Below are 21,766 nucleotides of genomic sequence, written 5' to 3'. Positions count from 1 at the left end.
TTCTCGCAGAAAATCATTTCAGGAGATGAGCATGAAGCAGGAACATTTTATTTGGAGGCTTTTAGGAAGGGGAAATGAGGGAGGGAGTAACACGCTCGAGAGAGAGTGCGGCTTCTCCAGAGGCGCAGAAAGCCACTGAACACGTTAGGTTGCCTGGTTGCGTTCGGTCCGAAAGTCCACACCTCAGGAGGGGAGAAGCCCGTGACATGACCGACCTCGTAGGCAAGAGCAGTCCCTGGGCTCGGGCACACATGAGCGCCCTCCCTTGGTTCAAGGGGGCTAATCTCGGGTTTTCCCCAGGCTGCCCCTGGTGGGAGTTTCTAGCTACCTAGAGTCCGTTGCTAGGGTGGTTGCCAAGGGGGTAGAGTTGAGTGGTCCAAGGTCCTCTTAGAAATTCCTTTCCTGGCCTTTGTTCCTATTCCCTCGGGGGGTCCAGCCTGCTCTGGGCCTCCTAATGTGGGTTAATTTTGACCAGACCTTGGGTCCCGTGCCCTCAGGTGGTCTTTTGGTGGCCATGAAGCTATTGTTGACTTCCTCGGAGTTCCATTGCCATGACGACGCTTCCCCCATCCACATGTCTGCCTCAGTTCTGTGGGTTAAGAAATGCAGTTAATACTGGCTTGTGGTTATCAAACTTGGGCACCGTCACAAGGAACGAAGGAAACGCCAAAACCTCCTTCGCTCCCCTTTGGCGCAATTTTTTTTCTTTTTGGGTCGCACCTGGTGATGCACAGGATTTACTCCTGGGTCTGCACTCAGGAATCAGTCCTGGCAGTGCTCAGGGGACCATATGGGATGCTGGGAATCGAACCTGGGTCGGCCACGTGCAAGGCAAACGCCCTACCCACTGTGCTATCGCTCTCCAGCCCCCCTTTGGCGCAGTCTTGCTGGGCCCTTTTCCCTGGCACTTCTCAGCCCATAGAAAAAAGTGTGCCTGTTGCTTGCCTTAGCTTCTGTGTGTAACCCCGGGCCTCTCACACACATACATACGCACACATGCACACACAAGACCAGCCATCACTGCTGAGTCGCCTCCCGGCTAGTCAGTGTCTGGACGGGAAGGTGGTCAGTGGCACTCACAGTGCACAGGGACGATTTCTGGCTCCTGAATGTGTTTGGGGGTGGGTGTGATGCCAGGGAGGGCGTGAGGGTCAGCTGCCCGCAGGGCAAGTACCTGTCCCCTCTGCCCTCTGGCCCTGAATCTGCTGTTGTTTGTTTGTCTGTTTGGGATTGAGTTTTTGTGCAGGAATGACACTTGGTGGGCTCAGGGGGCTGTGCGGGAGGCTGGGGGTCGCACTCGGGGTGGCGAGTCTCAGACTGGCAGCTCTCTGGGCTCCGGAAGCTGCTGTGGTCGCTCCCGTGAGACAGACTCTCTCCTCTGCTCTTCAGAGATTTATCCCTGAGAACGAGTGCGCCTCAGAAGGCCCCACAGTGGGCTCGACAGTCAGGGCCCGGTAGTGGCCGCGGCAGCGTCTGACCACCTGACCATGAGTCTGCTGAGGCCCAGCGGGCTGAAGGCCCCCACCAAGATCCTCAAGCATGGGAGCTGGGCCCTGAAGGTGCCCTCGGCCGGTAAGTGCGCTCAGCCCGGGCCAGGGGAGACTCATTTCCACCCGGGAACCCCCTCCCGAGTCCTCGCCCGGGAAGGGCTCCCTGAGCTGTAGGCACGTTCATGGCTCTGGGGACAGCTCTCACACACGAGTGTCACGTTCTGTGACTTTAGTGTCACGGCAACTGGTGACAGCTGAGGCGACCAACACGCTCCCTCCTAACTGCTAGCCCCCTCGCCCGGGCTTGGGGACAGGCTGAGGGAGGTGGACTCACCTGGACTAAAGGGCCTCATTGCCGGCCGTAGCCACAGTACAGTGGGGAGGGCAACCGGCACCCCATGGGACTCTCCAGCCTCAACCTCACATGAGTGACCCTGAGCGCAGAGCCAGAAATAGGCCCTGCGGACTGGCTGGAGTGCTCCCCCCCTAAAAGAAAAAGAAGATGGGCCAGTGGACACAGCAGAAATAAGACACTGTGTTGGAGCTTTCTCCTGGCTTGGTCCGTAGCATCACGGGGTGTGTCCAAAGATTTCCCCTCAGCTGCCCAAATATGACTGTGGCCTGGGATGCTGCAGTAGGTAGGCACGTCCCCTTCACGGCGGGCCCGGCCAGGCTTCACCACAAGCAGCCCCCGGCATTGGCTGGGAGTAGTCCCAAGCACTGCTGGGTGTGGCCACCCCCAACCACACTTTAACTGGACCTGGACAGGCCCTTCCTGACCCTTCTGACCCTTCTGACCCTTTCTGCTGTTCCAGCGGCTGCTCCCGTTGAGAAGTCCGTGCCTGGGGAGAAAACCCCCAGCGCCCCCTCCTCGGAGACGCAGGAGGAGTTTGTGGACGACTTCCAGGTCGGGGAACGAGTCTGGGTGAAGGGGAACAAGCCTGGATTCATCCAGTTCCTCGGGGAGACCCAGTTTGCCCCTGGTCAGTGGGCCGGGATCGTCTTGGACGAGCCCATCGGCAAGAACGACGGCTCAGTGGCGGGTGTGCGCTACTTCCAGTGCGAGCCGCTGAAGGGCATCTTCATCCGGCCGTCCAAGCTGAGCAGGAGCTGGCAGGCCGACGATGAGACCAACGGCCTGCAGCCAGCGCCTGCTGCCCAGGCCACACCGCCCCTGTCGGCCGCCCCGGCCCCTGCGGCCGCCCCGAAGGCACCCCAGCCCTCCGCGAAGGAGGCACCGGCCACCCCTCACATCAGCAACCTGACCAGGACGGCCAGCGAGTCCATCTCCAACCTCTCGGAGGCTGGCTCCCTCAAGAACGGGGAGCAGGAGCTGAAGCTCGGGGACCGGGTGCTGGTGAGTGCCGAGGGCAGCGGTCGCGGGTGGGTGTCCATTCGCCTGTCTGGTCCATCAGCTTTCCCAGACTCGCGGTTTGGGTGGAAGCACGAGCAGCCAGGACACCTGGTCCTGCACTTTCCAGCGTGATGGATGCGTGCGGGGATGCTGCCAGTTTTACCAGTTTAGCCAAAACAGGGTGGAGGGGTCATGCCGTGGGGAGGCCGTGTGCTTTGGATGCCTCTGACCCGGGGTTTAAGTCTTGGTCCCATGTACAGTCCCCCAAGCACATCCCGGAGTGATCCCTGAGCACCAAGCCAGAAGTAAGCCCTGAGCACTCTGACTGTGACTCAAAAAACAAACCAATGAACAAAGTTGGAAATCGGTTCCATTGCTCTGGTTTGTGATGTTTGTGTTTGGGGCGTCACAGGGCTCACCCCGAGCCGCTCCAGGCCATTCCGTGCGCAAGCCCTGAGCCGTCTCTCCAGACGTGTGTGGTTTGGTGTTTGGGCCACACCTGGCCATGCTCAGGGCTTCCTCCTGGTGCTGAACTCAGGGATCTGGTAGGGCTCAGGGGACCATCTGGGGTGTCGGGGATGGACCCTGGGTAGGCCACGGGTAGGGACCCGTCTCCGGAACATTCTCAGGAGTATGTTTTGCTGTCTTGGTTGCTCGATCTTCAGACTCAGCACCTGCTCTTGGGTTTCTCTGAGCAGCTCCTGGAAGGCCTTCGGTGGGGGCGAGGGGGCACCCTTTGTGAGATGAGTTTCTGGTGGGGGTCACCAGGTCCCTGCACATGGCATCCTCAGTCCACCCCAAGCCCATTCCTCTGCACAGCTCCCCTAAGCAGAGGCGCTTGGCTGTAGACAACTGTTCTCCCCAGCAGAAGCACTCAATAACGCTTTCAGAACCCGTGGGAAGCGGCCGGGAAAAGTCACCTCGGGGACGTCTGAGGCGGGCGGCTCTGACCAGACAGACTGGGGGCTGGCCCGGAGCCAGTGGCTTCCCGGGGACCACAGGGATGGCCATCGCCAGGCCGGTGTCAGAGCTGTGGAGGCCGGAGAGGAGAGCTGTGCAGGCGCAGGGTGGCCCTCGGAGGGTCCTGGAGGGTCACGGTCAGGGTTCAGGGATGGCCAAAGAGTAACACGGGGAGGGAATTGGAGCTGGAGGAGACTCACGGTTTAAAGACTGTTTGGGGGGCTGGAGCAGTAGTACAGCAGAGAGGGCGTTTGCCTTGCACTCAGCAAACTGGGTTCCCCGGTATCCCATAGGGTCCCCTAAGCATCGCAGGAATGATTCCTGAATGCAGAGCCACGACTCACCCCTCAGCATCGCCAGGTGTGACCCAAAGACCCAAAGAAGAAAAAAGACTTTTTTTTTTTAACTTGCATTCACAACCGTCCACACCCGGACATAGGGACACCAGTGTCGTTGGAACAAGGGAGCGGGGACACTGCCACTGGCTCTGCGGTGAATAACTCTGATCAGTTATTCATTTATTGGTGGTGGTGCTCAGGGCTGAGTCCTGGCCCTGTGCTCAGGGACCACATCCGGGCAGGTGTGTGCAAGGCCAACGCCCTGCCCGCTGTGCTGTTCCATCGCTCCATACCTCAGCTCGAGCACGCCTTTCAAAATGAAGTTTTTGAGGGTTTTTTTGGGGGACCACAACCAGCATAATGGCTGTTTTCTGAAAGAAGAAGGGGGAAAAAAGAAAACCCAAACACTTTCTTTGGTCTTTTTCCTAATTCAAGGAAGGTTTGCTTGGCGCTCCACGGCCTAACGCAGCCGTGGTCAGGAGGCCGTGGCGAGTGGGGGCTGGCCTCGGGGCACCGAGGCGAAGCTCCCGTGCAGGGCTGGCGCCCTCCCGGCTCTCCAAAGGGCCTCCTGCCCTTTGCCCCATTCTTCCCTGCGCACAGGAAGTCCAGGTTCTGCGCCAGCTGGCCCCGATGTTTACGTGACTGACCTCGGAGGAGCCCTTCGGAGGCTCTGAGACGGCTGTTCCAGCCTTAGGCCTGTGGAAGGCGGTCCCCTGCCCCTGGCACTCCCTGTCACTGGCAGTGGACAGACTGCCCCCATGCTTGTGCTACTTTGGTTCTCTCTGGAGACTCAGGGACCCTCAGTGGGCTCACTGGAAATGCCCAGCTCTGACCTCAAGTCCCGTCTGTGCTCGCAAGTAGGCAGGGGTCGCAGAGCGGGACAGTCAGTCTTATGGTGTCTCAGAGCGGGAGGTCACTCTGTCCGTCCTGTGGCGTCTCAGAGCCCAACCGTGAAGAGCTTCTCCGGGCTGATGTGCGGTGGTTCTCCTGACCTTGGGAGATCACTTCCCTTCTCTCCAGCTGAGCTCTGACAGAATGTTCTGGAGACAGGCTTGCGGCAGTTTTGGGCAGATGATATTTCCAGGATATGAAGTCAGGGTCTTGAGAGACGTGACTGGCTTCCAGCTGTGCTGTTCCAGGAGGCTGTTTCCGGGTCAGGGACGGCATGTTCTGTGCCAAATTCTTCGCCGATGAACTTTGCAGCCTCTTCTCAGCCCAGGGCCGCCACCCCAGCCACCTGTCTCTTGTTCTTTTATTCCTTGTCACACTCACAGTGCCCAGGGCCCACGCCTGGCCACGGAGGCTGTGCCAGGGCCTTTGCACATGGCACTTCAGGACTCACAGAGACAGTCCTGGGTGACGCTGCTACCCCTCGTGCTGCGAGTGACCCCCGAGCACGTGAACCCAGTCCTGCCCCAGACCCGAAAAAAGAAAACCGCGCTCTCAGGCATTATTAGTTGAGGTCTCTCTCTCTCTCTCTCTCTCTCTCTCTCTCTCTCTCTCTCTCTCTCTCTCTCTCTCTCTCCCCTTTCTGTTTTGACTTTTTGGTTTTGGGGCCACTCCTGGCAGTGCTTATGGGTCACTCAGGCTTTGCACTCAGGAATCAGTCTTGGCGGGCTAGGGGGACCATCTTGGGTGCTGAAGATTGAACCCAGGGTGGCCACACACAAAGCCAGTGCCCTTCCCCCGGTGCTCTGGCCCTTTTTGTCAGCATTCCCGTCAGTGTCCAGCGCTGTGATTCTGTTTTGCTCTGCGTCCCGGGGGCCAAGCATCAAGCCAAGGCATAGTGAAGGAGAACTGGAAAATCGAACTCCGCTAAGATATGAGAACAGTCATTTTCCTCTAGCTGGTTTCTGGCTTAATTGTTCTCCAGCGGTGGGGTTGCCACGGCTCTGCTCCCACACCCACGGGGCAGCGACCCCCTCGCCACACCAGGTGGCTGGCCTGGGTCAGAGATTCCCAGGGGTGTGGTCAGCCAGGCCACCGGTGTAAGCGAGTGGGCGTGAACGCCGCTGCCTTGCATGGACACTGAGCAGCAGCGTCTGCTCACCCTGTAGGGGTTGCAGGGGGAAATGGCACCTTGACCTTTGGGGTTTCTTCCGGAAATCCCTACTCTGAAGCCAGAATGTTCCTTCGCGGGGGTGGGGGCGCTTTGCGCAGTCCAGAGTGCCTGACCCGCGTCCCTCTGGCAGGTGGGAGGCGTGGAGGCCGGTGTGGTGCGCTTCCTCGGGGAGACGAACTTCGCCAAGGGGGATTGGTGCGGCGTGGAGCTGGACAAGCCGCTGGGCAAGAACGATGGCGCCGTGGCCGGAACGAGGTGGGTCCTCCTGCCCCCCCCAGACAGCCTGGGGCAATGCACGGTGCCCGGGAGGCGCTGAGGAGACTGCAGGCCACTTCACTTGGTTCTTAGGCGGGGCCACTTCCGGTGGCACTCGGGGACCCTGCAGGGATGTGGGGACAGCCTGGGGCTCCCACATGCAGCTGTGCTTGCCCGCAGGAACCCCCGGGCCTGCTGTCGCCCTTCAGATGCCGGGGAGGCTGCTTGGAATCGCCCTTGGTTTGCGCGGTGGGGGTGGGAGGCGTGCGAGGGAGTGTGTGTGTGAATGTATGAATGTGTGTGCTTCGGAGTGTGGATATGTATGTAGGAGGGTGTGTGTATGTGAGCGTGTGAGTGTGGGGCTGTGAATGTTGGTGAGGGCATGAGCATGTGAGTGTTGTTGGGGGTGTGAGCATGTTTGTGAGGGAATGAGAGCATGTCATTGTTGGTTTGAGAGCGTGCAAGTGTTGGTTGGGTGTGTGTGTGTGTGACTGGGGCTGTGGGAGTGTGGGAGTGTTTGTTGGGGTTTGAGTGTAAGTGTGTTTTTGTTGGGGTGTGAGTGTGAGTGTGAGTGTGGGACGTTGGGAGTGTGGGAGTGTTGGTTGGGGTGTGAGTGTGTGGGAGTGTGGGAATATCGGTTGGGGTGTGAGTGTGTGTGTTAGTTGGGGTGTGAGTGTGTGAGTGTGGGGCTGTGGGAGTGTTGGTTGGTGTGTGAGTGTGTAGGAGTGTGGGAATATCGGTTGGGGTGTGAGTGTGTGTGTTAGTTGGGATGTGAGTGTGTGAGTGTGGGGCTGTGGGAGTGTTGGTTGGGGTGTGAGTGTGTAGGAGTGTGGGAATATCGGTTGGGGTGTGAGTGTGTGTGTTAGTTGGGGTGTGAGTGTGTGAGTGTGGGGCTGTGGGAGGGTATGAGTGCTTGTTGGGGAGTGAGTGTGTGTGAGTTTGGGGCTGTGGAAATGTGGGTGTGTTTGTTGTGCTCTGAGTGTGTGTATGTTGGGGTGGGAGTGTGAGAGTGTGGGAGTGTTGGTTGGGGTGTGAGTGTGTGTGTTTCTTGGGGTGAGTGTGGGAGTGTTTATTGGGGTGAGAGTGTTTGGGAGTGTTGGTTGGGGTGTAAGTGTGTGTTAGTTGGGGTTTGAGTATGTGTGAGTGTGGGGCTGTGGGAGGGTATGAGTGTTTGTTGGGGAGTGAGTGTGTGTGAGTGTGGGGCTCTGGAAATGTGGGAGTGTTTGTTGGGGTGTGAGTGTGTGTATTTGTTGGGGTGGAAGTGTGAGAGTGTGGGAGTATTGTTTGCGATGTCAGTGTGTGTGTTCCTTGGGGTGAGTCTGGGAGTGTTTGTTGGGGTGTGAGTGTGTGTTGGTTGGGGTGTGAGTGTGTGGGAGTGTTGGTTGTGTGTGAATGGGTGTTTCTAGGGGAGTGAGTGTGTGCGAGTGTGGGGCGGCTGTGAGCATGTGGGAGTGTTTGTTGGGGTGTGAGTGTGTGTGTGTGTTGGGGTTTGAGTTTGTGGGAGTGTGGGAGTGTTGGTTTGGGTGTGAATGTGAGTGTTTGTTTTGGTGGAAGTGTGAGAGTGTGGGAGTGTTGGTTGCGATGTGAGTGTGTGTGTTTCTTCGGGTGAGTCTGGGAGTGTTTGTTGGGGAGTGAGTGTATGTGAGTGTGGGGCTGTGGAAATGTGGGAGTGTTGGTTGGGGTGCGAGTGTGTTTGTTGGGGTGAGTGGGAGTGTGAGAGTGTGGGAGTGTTTGTTGGGGTGTGAGTGTGTGTGAGTGTGGGGCTGTGGAAATGTGGGAGTCTTGGTTGGGGTGTGAGTGTGAGTGTGTGTTGGTTGGCGTGAGTGTGTGGGAGTGTTGGTTGGGGTGTGTGAGTGTGTGTGTTTGTTGGGGAGTGAGTGTATGTGAGTGTGGGGCTGTGGAAATGTGGGAGTCTTGGTTGGGGTGTGAGTGTGTTTGTTGGTGTGAGAGTGTGGGAGAGTTGGTTGGGGTGTGACTGTGTGGGAGTGTGGGGCTGTGGGAGCGTGTTAGTTTGTGGGGGTGTGAGACTGTGGGACTCAGTGGACTCCGCGGTCGGCGCCTGTCTCTCTTGCCAAAGGTGTCTTTTGTCCCCCCCTCCTCGTTGTCCGCAGGTACTTCCAGTGTCAGCCCAAGTACGGCTTGTTTGCTCCCATTCACAAAGTCACCAAGATCGGCTTCCCCTCCACGACGCCGGCCAAGGCCAAGGCGGCCCCCGCGAGGCGTGTGATGGCCACCACCCCCGCCAGCCTGAAGCGCCGCCCGTCGGCCTCCTCGCTCAGCTCCGTGAGCTCCGTGGCCTCATCCGTGAGCAGCAGGCCCAGCCACACGGGACTAGTAAGCAGCCCCCTCCCCGCCCTGTGCGATACTCAGGCCCCCACAGACTCCCAGGCCCCAGGGGCGAGAGGCGGAACAGGACCGGGTGGGCTGGGCAGCTCCGGGGGGCAGGCGAGTGGCTTCCCAGCCACCACCGGTGACAGGAGCAGGGATGGGCCTTTCCTCCGGTGCTCAGGGCTCGTCTCCGGCCCCAGGCTGCCGTAGCGATGAAGTGGGGAAGCTGAAGGGGGCGTCGGAGGGTCAGAGCAGGACCCAGGGACTCTGGGGAACGCTTGGCGCTTGGCGTTGCTTGTTTGCTCTCTCCGTCCCTCCCTGCTCCCTCCTGTCCCTCTGCACCCCTGTCGACACAGAGGGGCCTTGACTTCTGTCCATTGCGGGGCCGCAAGTCAAAGCTGGGGCCTCGTGGCTTCTCCCCTCACGTCTCTCTGAGTCCTAAACACTAAAGTGTGTCCGACTGTGCAAGGGTGTCCTGAGATATTGTCCACAGGGAAACGGGCCCACGATGGAGACGTGTCCCGGGGGGCTGGCTTTGCTGGGGGCTGCGCTTCCTGCCGCCCCCTCTGCTCCCTGCATTGACCCTCGATGCGGAAGAGGAGGGAGTGAGTGTGTGTGCAACGGAAGATACAAAACAGGTGACACGGGAACGGGAGCCAGGAGGCCGCGCGCCGTGGGCACAGGCCTGGGGCCAGTCCTGTCTTGCTTGACCACCACCAGGTTTCTCTGCCCTGCCTCCATCCTCACGTCCGACTCCTCCTTCCCCTCGCCTCGCCATTCAGGAGGGGAGCAGACTCAGAAGCCCCTCGCCTTCCCTCGCGAGCCAGCCCGTTTGTGGAATTCGGTTTTCTTTTTCTGCTTGACTGTGGGCCACACCCTGCAGTGCTTGAAGGGGCCGTTTGCAGTGCTGGGGTTGAGCCGGGGCCTCCCACATCCGAGCAAGAGCCCCACGCCTGAGCCGTATCTCCAGCCTCCCCCCGCTGTCTTGTTTTGTTCTGTTCTGGGGTCACACCTGGCAGAGCCCAGGGCTTTCTCCCGCCTCTGTGCTCGGGATTATTCCTGGCGGGCCTCCGGGATTGAGCCTGGGCAGCGCTGGGGCTTCGCTCTCCAGCTCTTTGGCCCCTGCCTTGCATATCTTTACGCAGGGTGGAGCTCACTCCTACACTGCACATCACCGTTAGCACATATGACAGGATTATAGAATGAGTCTGTGTGGCTTCATGGAAGTATACCTCCACAACGTAATTCCATACGTGCACACACAAGCGTTCACACACACACAGGCACTCATACATGTACACGTAGTGCATACCGTATATACACAGGCTGATGGGTGTATACACACAGGCACGTACCTGCATAGACAGAACGCGCGCACGCACACAGCTGTGTGTAGACATGCCCACAGGAACGTACGTGCACGCATACATACATGCACACAGGTCCGTGCGTGCCCTGGGGGAGCCTCCCGGTTCGCGTGTTGGCTGAGTTGCTCTTCTGAGGTACCAGGCTCCCACAGAGGGTCCGGCCTTGCTGGCATGGAGCCTGGGGCCTCACACACCATGCGCAGGGCAGAGGCTTTGGCATCAACATCCTGAGTTCAGCTCGTGGCCCCGACCTTGCCCAGCCCCTCAGCACCGCCTCCCCCCATACCAGGGGTGCTGCTTTCTCCCTGCTCCGGCGCCTGAACCTCGCAGTCTCGTCTCCACGGTTGGCTGAAAGAAGCCGTTCGCTCCCGTGCTCGTTTCCTCAGGGAGCTGTCTCGGGCCCAGGAAGCGCGTGCGTCCAGCCGGCCCCACCCGCTCAGGCCAGGAGGCTCGGGGAACACCGCCGCCCACCTTTCCTAGTTTACTTTTGCTCTTTGGTTTTGGGGCTCACCTGGCAGTGCTCAGGGACTCCAGGCGTGGTGCTTGGGGGCTGCTCCCGGTGGAGGGGGTTTGAGCCCAGGTCTTGGTGGAGACCCCCAAGGCTGTCAAGCTCTTCCCAGCCACCCCTTGAAATCAGAGTTGACTGCAGTTCCCGGCAGCACTGCACATGGCTGGGCCCGAGAGCTCGTGTGCTCCTAGAAATTTTATTTATTTATTATTTGGTTTTGGGGCCACACTCAGGGGTGCTCAGGGCTTATTCCTGGCTCTCTGCTCTTGGGGTCACTCCTGACAGTGCTGGATCTTGAACCTCTGAAAGCACCTTCCATCCCCCAAAAAAGAAATCTCTTTGGCCCTGGGGAGAGCATTTAATCTGACCAATATACTTTAAGTGTATTGGGGAGTCACGGCCAGATCCTTACGCAGAGGCAAGGATGACCCGCTCCCCGGACAGAACCAGGTAGCTCGAGAGTTCGCAGCAGGCAAAGCAGCAGTGGACAGCCTGGGCCCTGCTGGGCCTGTCAGTCAGCAGGCAATTGGCAGCAGCTCAGATGATGCAGGGAAGCGGCAAGAGCAGGGCGATGGGTCAGGCGTGGCCGGGCAGAAGGAGCAGACGTCCTCGGCCACCCCCGCCCCAGCGCCCGCCACCGTGTGCCTGAAGAATGAAGACCAGGTCCCGCTGTGTCCCCGCCTGCAGGGGCCGTTGTGCCGCAAGGAAACTGGTCTGCAGAGCGACCATGAGTGACCACGAGCCCAGGACAGAACGGACAGGACCCCCGGTCCCCGCGGCCCTCCAGCCCACTCCCCTCCCCTCCTCACTGTCTTTGCCTCTTCTCTCCTTCCCTTTGTGCTTGGTCTTCCCCTGAGCTGCCCTTGCTGTCCTGCTCGCTGGGCGTGAGCCTTCACACATGCTCACCCACCACTTGTTCCTTTTTTTCCTGGATTTTGGGCCACACCCCAGCAATGCTCAGGACTTACTCCGGGCTCTGCACTCAGGAGTCACTCCTGGTGGGCTCGGGACCCTATGGGGTGGGTACCTGGGATCCAGTTCGGGCAGCGGCGTGCAAGGCCAGCGCCTTCCCCGCAACTTTACCATTCTAGCCTCTCATCCCCCCTTTCGAAGGCAGATGGCACAGGGGTCTTTTATGGGGTCACACCCAGTGACCCTCAGGGGCACGGGGCCATTCCCAGAGACAAGAGTCTCTGGTTACTGCTATTCAGGCCTGGGGCGGGTGCTGGGGAGAGCGAGGTGAGCTGGAAGGAAGAGGAAGAGAGAAGGGCCAGGCTGCCCTGGGAGACCCTGACGGACCTGCAAGGCTGAAGATGCTGGAGCCGGCCTCAAGCTCATGCCAAGGGCTCAGCCTTAAGGAAGCTCAGGCCAGAGCGGGCTGTGGAGGGGGCTGCCTCCGGCTCTGCAGAAGAGTCTCTGGATTCCCACGAGGCCCGAGGTCAGTGGAGCCCAGGTCCCGTCCAAGGACCTTCGGGAAGGTTTCAAGACGCTTCTGCTGAGAGTCGCTGGCCCATATGCACGGATGCAGCGCTGCTCCATCTGCTTTGCTGAGGATAGCCGTGTGCATGCCCGCGTCCGCCACCCCCACCCCCTTCACGTCTCTTTTTCCTTTGCAGTTGCCAGAAACCTCCTCTCGCTATGCCTGCAAGATCTCCAGCACAACCGCCCTCCAGGAGGTGCTGAAGGAGAAGCAGCAGCACATTGAGCAGCTGCTGGCCGAGCGAGACCTGGAGCGGGTGGAGGTGGCCAAGGCCACGAGCCATGTGGGGGAGATAGAGCAGGAGCTGGCCCTGGCTGGGACGGGCACGACCAGGTGACGTCTGTGCAGACGGCAGTGCCGGGGCCAAGAGACGCTTGCGGCAAATGCTGGGCGCGACCTTGGTGCAGGCGGTGCAGGGAGAGGCCGTGGGTCCCCGTCTGCCGTCGTTGCGGTGGCATCCGGCGCGTGGTTTGATCGCATGCACCTTCTGCTCACCCCGTGGGGGTTCAGGGAGCGCCGAGTTATCCCCGCTGGTGCTTTCGTGGTGTGGTTCCCCCCCGGCCTTCCAGAAACGCTGCGGCTTAGGTGGGAGACGTGTTCAGCATGCCGCGGTGGCAGGTGGCGGTGCCAGCCCACAGAGGGCTGTCGGGGGTGGGCGAGGACACTCACGCGCAGTTGCCTCCACAGCACGTCCTGGAGCTGGAGGCCAAGATGGACGAGCTGCGGGCCATGCTGGAAGCGACCGACTGGGAGAAGGTGGAGCTGCTGAACCAGCTGGAGGAGGAGAAGAGGTGAGGCCGTGCCAGGAGCTGGGGGGCTGCCTCGGGTGGGGTGCTCCTGGCCTTCCAGGGCTGTGAGAACCACAAACTAGCGGGTGCCCAGTCCTGAGAGTGGCCTCATTGGGGGGGATGGGGGGAGCTCACTGGAGCCCAGCCACCCCCGGCCCTCCCTGCTGTGTCCACGTGGCCTGGTGTTCAGGAGACCTGTGCTGGCTGGCCGGGAACTGTCGTATCCCAGTGGGGCCCTGTGGGAGTCCCTGGGGTTAAGTCCTGGGCGGGAGGAAACCCGCAGCACCCATGGGGCACGGCAGCAGACAGGCAGGTCTCAGGCCAGGCTGTAGACAGACGGACACGGGGTGCCGGCCAAGACCGTCTTCTCAGATGGGCTCCCGGCAGTGTGGGCACTGCCAGTGCCCGGCTCAGCCCCTCAGCTCCACATGCCGAACTCGCCACGTCCCCTGGGAGCCCCTCCTGCCCCCCCGCCCTGGCCCCGAGTCATTTGCTGCTTCTCCCCCAGGGGCTCAGTTGTTGTCCCGATGCGGGGACAGGCGCTGGCTGGGAGGGACTGGCACGCGCACCTGGTCAGTCTCTAACCACCTCTGTTAGCTGCGAGGCAGAAAAGGCTGATATGGCACTGCGCCTGGCGTTGGCTCGACAGAGCTTCCTCCTGTAGCCTGCGGGTCCTACCCAGTGCTCGCAGCCGAGGGGACTCGCTGACTTTTTTTTTTTTCTTTTTGGGTCAATCCAGCGATGCTCCCTGCCTCGGCACTCAGGAATTACTCCTGGCATTGCCCAGGGGACCATAATGGGATGCTGGGAATTGAACCCGGGACGGCCACGTGCCAAGACAAATGCCCTGCCCGCTGTACTCTCGCTCTGGCCCTCGCTGACTCTCTCAGCCCTCCTGTGTGTGGAGGCGGGGGCTGGGTCAGGCGCGCATCTAGAGGATGGTGGCCCTCATGGGGGGCAGCAGTGACGCCCCTCACAACTCTCCCTCTCCCCCACAGGAAAGTGGAGGACCTCCAGTTCCGAGTCGAAGAGGAGTCCATCACCAAAGGCGACCTGGAGGTAAAGCCCGGGCAGGTCCCAGAGGCTTGCAGGGTGCAGGCAAGGATGCGGGGTGGCCTGGCCGACCCCGCCGGGACCACTTCTGCTGGAGACTCAGAATCAGACAGGGATACCAGGGGTCATGCACCTGGCAGGGCCCGGCGGAGGCACCTCTGCTCCTTGGGGCCGGAGGCTGCTGTTGATGAGCGTTTTCCTCTCGTTCTGACAGTTGGGTCTACGCCTTTGCCTCAGCTTTGATTTTCAGTCGAGCAGCACAAATCAAATCCTTTAGAACCCCAGTTTATTGGAAGGTATTCCTTAAAACAAGAAAAAGCAAACAGTCAGTTTGCAAAAGAATAATTTCTATTTCTGCTTCTTTTCCTTCCTGTTTTAAGTTCATGGAAATTTTGTTTTCCCACCAGAAGGAGGTGAAGGCCCTGCAGGCGGCCTCCGAGAAGCTCGCCAAGGAGAACGAGGGGCTGAGAACTAAGCTGGACCATGCCAACGAGGAAAACACGGACGTGATCGCCCCGTGGAAGTCCAAGCTGGAGACGGCCATCGCCCCGCACCAACAGGCCATGGGCGAGCCGAAGGCGTCCGTGAGCCGGGGCGTGGGCGCCGAGGCGGCCGAGCTGGCCGAGCTCAAGATGCAGATGGAGAGGCTGCAGTTCGAGTACCAGCAGGAGGTAGAGAACTCGAAGGCCCAGCAGGTGGCTGAGCGTGCAGCGCACGCCTTTGAGCTGCAGACGCTCAGGTCGCGGCTGGTCAGGACAGCCCAGGAGCAGAAGAACAGCCTGGAGGCCGCGCGGGCCAAGCTCGACCAGACCGAGGACCAGCACCTGGTGGAGATGGAGGACGCCCTGAACAAGCTGCAGGAGGCCGAGACGAAGGTAACGCACCTGGAGGGGTTGCGGGCCATGTGTAGGCAGCAAGCCCAGGCCCTGGCCGACGCCACGGCGCAGCTGGAGGCCACCCAGCAGAAGCTCTTGCAGCTCGATGGGCTCCGAAAGGCCAGTTCCGAGGTCAATTGGGAATGGAGAAGCTCAGGCAGCAGCTCCAGGTGGCTGAGCAGCAGATTCAGGAGTTAGAGAATGCAAAGCGGGCCGAGAGTGGCAGGTTGGTACCCGGGTGCCCTCGCCCACTTCCACGCTCGCTCCCTGCATGCTGTGTGTCTGTCTGCTCGCCGCCGTGTTCCGGCTTGGTGCTGACAGGTCTCCCGGTCACGTCCCGTGCGGTTCCCTCTGATGGGACTGAGAACGTGTCGGCACGATTCTGGGACTGTCATTGGTCCCCAGCACCCAGATGCCGTGCAAGCCTTGGCCCCGGCTAATTGGGCCCGTCTGGGGTCTTTCTGAAACTGAGAACTCTTCACAAGGCCAGTGAGAAAACAAGATAGGAGCCCCCAAAGCAAACCTCTGCCCCCCCCCCCTTGGGCCCCCTGCGTACTCGCCGAGTCCGCCCAGACCCTTGGGCTCGAGTCTGGCCGCAGGGTTCTTTCCCTGACCTTGCTGACCACCTGCTCGTGTGACTGGCTTTGCCAACCTCTCCCCGAGGCGCCTCAGTTTCCAGCTGGTGCTCAATGCCTCTGAGCCTCTGAGCTCCCTCAGGGCTGGTGACGTGGCCCATCTTGGTATTTCTCATTGCCGGCCCCTCCCTGCCTGCAGCACAAGCCCCTGCCCAGCCCTGCAGAGATTTCATCCCTTTCAGCCTCTAAGGGGTGCTTGGGCCAAGTCCGCCTTCCAGCATGGCCTCCTGCTGGCCACGGACATGGACTCTCATGGTAGCCCTGACCCTGGGGAAGGACAAGACAGTGAGATCTGGGCCAAGCCAAGGAAGCTGCAGTTCTCACCCAGGAGCCCCTTGGAAAAATGCCCTTTAACTCCTATAGGATTGTGGTGGCAGGACGCACCCTCCCAGCCGCCCCCCACCGACCCCCATGGCGCTGTGCGCTTTGTTGAAGAAACTTCTCTGTTGGCCAAGATGGAAGGGCTGTGGGATTTGTAGACAGGACTGACAGACATAACAGAAGGACCCAGAGACCCCCGGGAGTTCCTCTCAGGACTCAGGACTCCTTAGCTGACATTCCAGAAACAAACAGAATCAATTCCTAGGACACAGCAGGGCATAGTTGAACCACTTGTTCGCATCAAGATGTAACAAACGTCACGTTCTGCTGTCTAGTGGATTAGAGGTTCTTCAATTTAAATTTCATATTGAAACCCCTCAAACTTTTAAAGTCACAGACAAGAAACTACAAGAAAGTAAATCTTGGGGGCCAGAGTGATAGTACAGTGGGAAGGGCATTTGCCTTGCACACGGCCTACGTGAGTTCGATCTCCAGCATCCCATAGGGTCACTGTCATTGTCACTGTCCTCCCTTTGTTCACCAATTAGCTCAAGCGGGCCAAAAAAAAAAAAAAGATAACATTTTCTTCCCTCCCTTCCCTCCCTTTCCCTTTCTTCCCTGTTTCCTCCCTCCCTCCTTCGTATCCTTAGCCTCCCTCCTCCCTTGCTTACGTCCTTCTTCCTCGCCAAGCCATGCTCTCGGCTCTGGGGTCCTCCCGCCCAGCAGTAGTGGGTCTTTCAGCTTGTGGACCGATCTCAGGCTCGCCCAGTGGTGCTGCAGTTCCAACTCGGGCCTGGTGTGTACTCCAGCCCTTTGTGCCGTCTCCCCGCCCCTGGAAAGTCAGTCTTTCTCATAGGCTTTCTTATTTTCTGGTCACTCCAAATGTAGGTCTAGAAAACGCCTCTGTTTGAGCTGTTTTCAGTAACCACTAGACAGTCATCACCAGAACTGACGGCGCCAAGGCCTTGGCTTTGAGAACTTCAGGCAATCGCACTCACCTCACGCCTCTGTTTTTCGGGGTTGTGTTGGGTCATGGGCTTCTCATACGTGCTTTCTGTTTTGTTTTCCCCTTCCTGTTCCTGTTCGTCCCCTTGGTCCATTCACTCCATCCTTGTCTCTCTGGTAGGCCGAGAGCCTGGCCGAGGAGCTGCAGGGGAAGGAGCTAGCGCTTCGTAGTCTTCAGGAGAACTTGAACGAAGTCAGTCGAGTGAAGGAGGCTTTGGAGAAAGAGCTTCGGAGTTTGGTGAGTACCAGGGGAGTCGGACGCTGATCTTTACATTGCTGAGGGCAAAGCGAAGCCTCCTCAGGCGAGCTCGGCCCTATCGCCTCTGAGGCTCACATTGTGTGTGTGTATGTGCTGGTGAGCAGAGTCGCCGTGTGTGTGCGGGTATGTTTGTGTGTTTGTGTGTTTGTGTGCATTGTATGCGTTGTGTGTGTGTGTGCGCGCGTGTGTGCTGGGGGCAGGCAGGGGGCCCACAGCTGATGGTGGCCCCCGGCTCCCCGCAGGGGGAGAAGGTGGACGTGAGCCGCAGCCAGTCCCAGGCTCTGCAGGCCGAGCACGCCAAGTCCACCACGGAGAGCCAGGCGCAGCACGAGGAGGCGCTGCAGGCCCTGCAGAAGCTGCTGCTGCAGGCGGAGGAGAAGCTGCAGGCGGTGCAGGCGGAGAACGGGAGCCTGCTGCGGGAGGTGGCCGAGCTGAAGACGCAAGCCGACAAGGCCAAGGTGTGTGGGCGCAGGGCCGCCGTCTCGGGGTCGGGCTCTGTTGGGGGCCTCGGCCTGCAGCCTCAGACACTTCCTCCGTCCGTCGGCGCCTGTGAGAGCCAGAAGGGGGTTGCTCCCGGGGCGCCCGGCAGAGCACATAGAAGCCCAGGGACCCCAGCTTGGGTTGTCTGTTTTGTTTTTAGCTTGCTCAGTAAGTTCAGGCCTTCGTGTTTTCACTTGACTGCTCAAAGGCATTTTTTCATGTATCAAAGAAATGTTAAGGTTCGAAGCTCAGTGGGGAGAAATAAAGCGGCTGGAACTAGTGCAGTGAGAGGGCACTTGCTGTGCACGTGACCCACCGGGGGATCCCCAGCATCCCCCATGGTCCCCCAAGCACCCAGGAGGAAGCCGTGACCTCTGCCGGGTGTGAACCCCAAAACAAGAAGGAAAATAATGTACACACACATATATGTGTGTACATACATAACATGTACATATGTGTACATCTTTATATCCATATAATAAGTGTATTTTAATTCATATGTACATATTTTGATACATTTTCAGTTTTACACACTTGGTCCCATGTATAGTTTATACATATATGTGTATGCCTATACATATATGTGCTTGTATGTATATGTGTGTGTATACATATCTATAAGCCAGTGGAAAGAAAACGGAACCGAGCTTACATCAGAGGAAACCAGGGCTGCTGAGCGGCGGCCATGGCCCGCGTGTGTGTTGGTGCCCGGCCTCTTTCCACCACGCACCAGAGCCAGGGCTACGTCTCCTCTCTGGACCACCTGCACGGCCCAGTTCTGTGGCCAGCAGCCTCGTGTGCATGCTCAGGTCAGTCCCATTCCAGTAACCTGACCGTCAGCGGTCAGCTGCCCAGCGCAGCGCACGCCAGTAGCCTGCTGCGGCTCATGGCTGCTGAGCTGGACAGAGAAGATAGCCCTTGCTGCAGAAAGTTCTGGAAAGTACATGGCGGTTAAACTATGGTGTGCATTGAGACTCAGAAACGAAGACGCACAACCCGTTGCTGACGGGCAGGGAGAGCAGGTGAGGGAGACTCTGGCCCGTGTGCGGCCACTCCTCCTGGAGCCCCTGGGCCCCTCCCAAATTTCTGCAAACACTGCCCTCCCATTGTTCATCGATTTGCTCGAGCGGGCCCACTAATGTCTCCATTTTGAGACTTGTTGTTACTGTGTTTGGCAAGCAAAACCTGTTGGCTTCAGTCTCCAAAGCTTGGTGGATTAGTCTGGATTTTCTATAAAGTGTAAAACTTTTGGGACTAAGTCCATTTCCTGCCTCTGTTTGTCCCTGTGAAAATCGTTTTGCAAGCAATGGTTGCTTTTCCCTTCCCCTCCTGCACAAAGTTCAACAACAAAATACTTTTTGTAGTTCTTTGAATTGTACTGGAAACTAGTTTTTTAATGCATCCCTTCTATGACAGAGTGATGGATTTTGTAATGGAATAATTGAAGTGGGGGGAAAAATCTTATGCCCCAATGTCAAGATCCAACTGTACTTAAAACTTCCGGGGAGCTGTCAGGAATAATTTCAGACGGCATTTCAAAAATAAAATGGCTGATAGTAGAATGGGTAGTGCTGCCTTGTACTTGGCCAACTCGGGTTGATCCCCAGCATCCCGTATGGTCCTCCGGCCCTGCCAGCAGTGATCCCTGAGCACAGAACCCTGAGCGAGACCCGAACACCACCAGGTGTGGGGCCCCCATCCACAAAATAGGCAGGTAGATATGTTGACCCTGTGAAGTTAACTGTGTTTGAGCCTCTCCATCCTGCGAGTGTGTGTGTGTGTGTGCGTGTGTGTGCGTTTGTGTGCGCGCACGTGTTTGTGTGTTTGTGTGTGCATGCACGTATGCACGCGTGTGCAGGTAAGACTCCTCTGCCATTTTCATTTCTGGTGTTTAGGCCACATTAAGTGCTTGGCTTGCTTGTGCCTGCTTGATCTCATTCTTGTTTCCGTTCTTCCCCGCTTTTGTTTCTGTAGTCATTAACTTACCTAATAACATCAGAGGAAATTGAGCTGATGTCGGAGGATCTCAGGGCCCTGAGGTCAGAGAATCAATTGCTGGCGAAGGAGAAGCTCTCTCTGAAGTCAGAGAGAGAGTCATTGCTATTGAAGTTGAAGGAAGCGGAGGCCAAAAACTCTTCGCTGTGGGAAGAGCAGAGGAAACTCTGGCTGTTGAACCAAGCCATACGCTGCGACAAGGAGAAGGTCATCGAGGCCAGGCGGGCCGCAGAGAAGCTCTGGCAGGAGGAGCAGCTCGGCCGAGAAGCCCTCGAGGTGGAGAAAGAGAAAGTGCTGGAAGAAGCCAGGGCGGTGCAGGAGGAGCTCCAGAGGGTGGGCGCGGAGAACGACGCCCTGCAGGTCGCCAAGGTGGGGCTGCAGGCCCTGGTGGAGGAGCTGCAGATGAGCAAGAGCAGCCTGGTGGCTGAGTGTAAGAAGGGCCTGGAGGAGAGGGGCCAGCTGGAGGAGCATGTCAAGAAGCTGGTTCTGGAGAACCTATCCCTGGCCAAGGACAAGGACAACATCATCCAGAAGCTGCAGTGCTCCTATCATGAGCTGGCTTGGGATCAGAAGTCGCTGGTGCAAGAGATCGAGGAGCTCACGGCCGAGAAAGAGTCGGCCCTCGAGAAGCAGTTGGAGCTCGACAGCCTGTGCGTGGCCCTGAAGCTGGAGCGTGACGGCCTGGCTCAGAGGAACAAGGAGCTGCAGCTCGAGAAGGACCTGCTGCGCCAGGAGCAGGAGAAGCTGGGCGCCAGCCTGGAGGCGGCGCTGCAGGCCAAGGAGCTGCTGGGCACCGAGGCCAGCTGCCTGCGCACACAGCTGGACGAGGCCACCAAGACCGTGCACAAGGCCGAGCTGGAGGCGCTGCAGCAGGAGCTCCAGGGGCTGGCGGCCAGCCAGGGCGCCCTCGAGGCGGCGCTGCAGGAGGCCAGGGACGCAGCCCGCAGCCTGGAGAAGACACACGCCAGCGTGCTGCAGGCCAAGGAGGCGCTTGACGCCGAGCGGCAGGAGGAGTGCCGGCGGCTGGCGGAGGACAGGCTCGCAGCACAGCAGGCCCTGGCGCAGGAGCGGGAGGCCCGCGCCAAGGAGACCCAGGCGGCCGCCCACGAGGCCAGCCAGCTGCGAGGCCGCCTGGGGCTGCTGGAGCAGGAGGCGGAGGAGCTGCGGGCGCGTGCCCAGGGGCTGCAGGCCGAGCACCTGGACCTGCTGGAGGAGAAGGCGCGGTCACAACAGAAGGTGGCCGAGATCCTGCGGGAGAAGGAGCAGCTGGCCGGCAGTTACTTCCTCCTCCAGAAGGAGGTCAGTCGGCTGGCCCAGACCAGCAGCCACGTCTCGGCCAACCTCCTGGAGGCCCAGAAGGAGAACCGCATACTGAGGAAGGACAAGATCAGGCTCACCTTCAAGATCAGAGAGCTCAAGACGCTGCACTCTTTTACGGTAAAGTGGAGCAGGCCCGACCCCCGTTGGCCCCGGGCACCCCCTTTTAGCGGTTAAGAGGATTGCTCTTCGTCGGCACAAGGAGCGGTGGATCCCCACGGAACCCGTGTGTCACGGGCTGTTTGCTGCGGGCGCAGGGACAGCTCGTCACCACGTGCCTGCTGACCTCTAGGACAAGGCATAAGCTGTGAATAAAACCAAGAAAGGACAGTATGTTCATTTCCGGGGGGAGTTCTCACGGAAGATTGCACTGTGGCTCTTCAAGACGTAAGGGAAGGCATGAGAGAGGCACTAAGTTGTAAAGCAAAGCATTGTCTTCCGGGGGGACTTTGAGCGGTTGCCCTGAGTCTGCTCACTTGGGTCTCGGGGGTGCCCTGTGCCACCAGCAGTGTGCCCGGTGCAGGGCAGCCTGGACTCGAGGGTGCCTGGTGCCGGGCAGGTGTTCTCTCTTCCCACCTCACTCAGGGTTTACCTTTCTCCCATTCCCACACCTGTGCTCACTGCTCACATCTCCTCTCCTTCCCCCCCCCCCCCACGCTTTCCACCCAGGCCTGCTTAGCTGTCCGCTCATGTCATTTTTATTCTGTGTGAGGAATGGAGGCTCTTGGGAGCCCTGGGCTGTTTCTGGGTGTCAGTCTTGCTGCTGAGCGGCTCAGACGTGAGTCCCCGCAGGATGAACCGGCGGCCAGCGGGGCCGGAGCCACTGTGGCAGGTGTGGGTGGTTTGTGCGGCGTTTCGCGCTGTGTTGTGCCACTGTTGCCAACCCCTCCCTGCCC

At 59.2% G+C, this 21,766-nt stretch overlaps 1 pseudogene; it reads left to right on the top strand.

Annotated features, from left to right (window-relative positions):
- Positions 1-1,487: 1,487 nt before the first annotated feature.
- LOC130017648 (CAP-Gly domain-containing linker protein 1-like) lies at positions 1,488-21,261 on the top strand (annotated as a pseudogene).
- The last annotated feature ends 505 nt before the right edge of the window (positions 21,262-21,766 follow it).

This window comes from Sorex fumeus, unplaced genomic scaffold (genome assembly GCF_029834395.1).
Source record: "Sorex fumeus unplaced genomic scaffold, SorFum_2.1 ptg000207l, whole genome shotgun sequence".
Classification (NCBI taxonomy): Eukaryota; Metazoa; Chordata; class Mammalia; order Eulipotyphla; family Soricidae; genus Sorex; species Sorex fumeus.
Note: the sequence above shows the minus strand (reverse complement) of the source record. Positions and strands in the feature narration are given on the sequence as shown.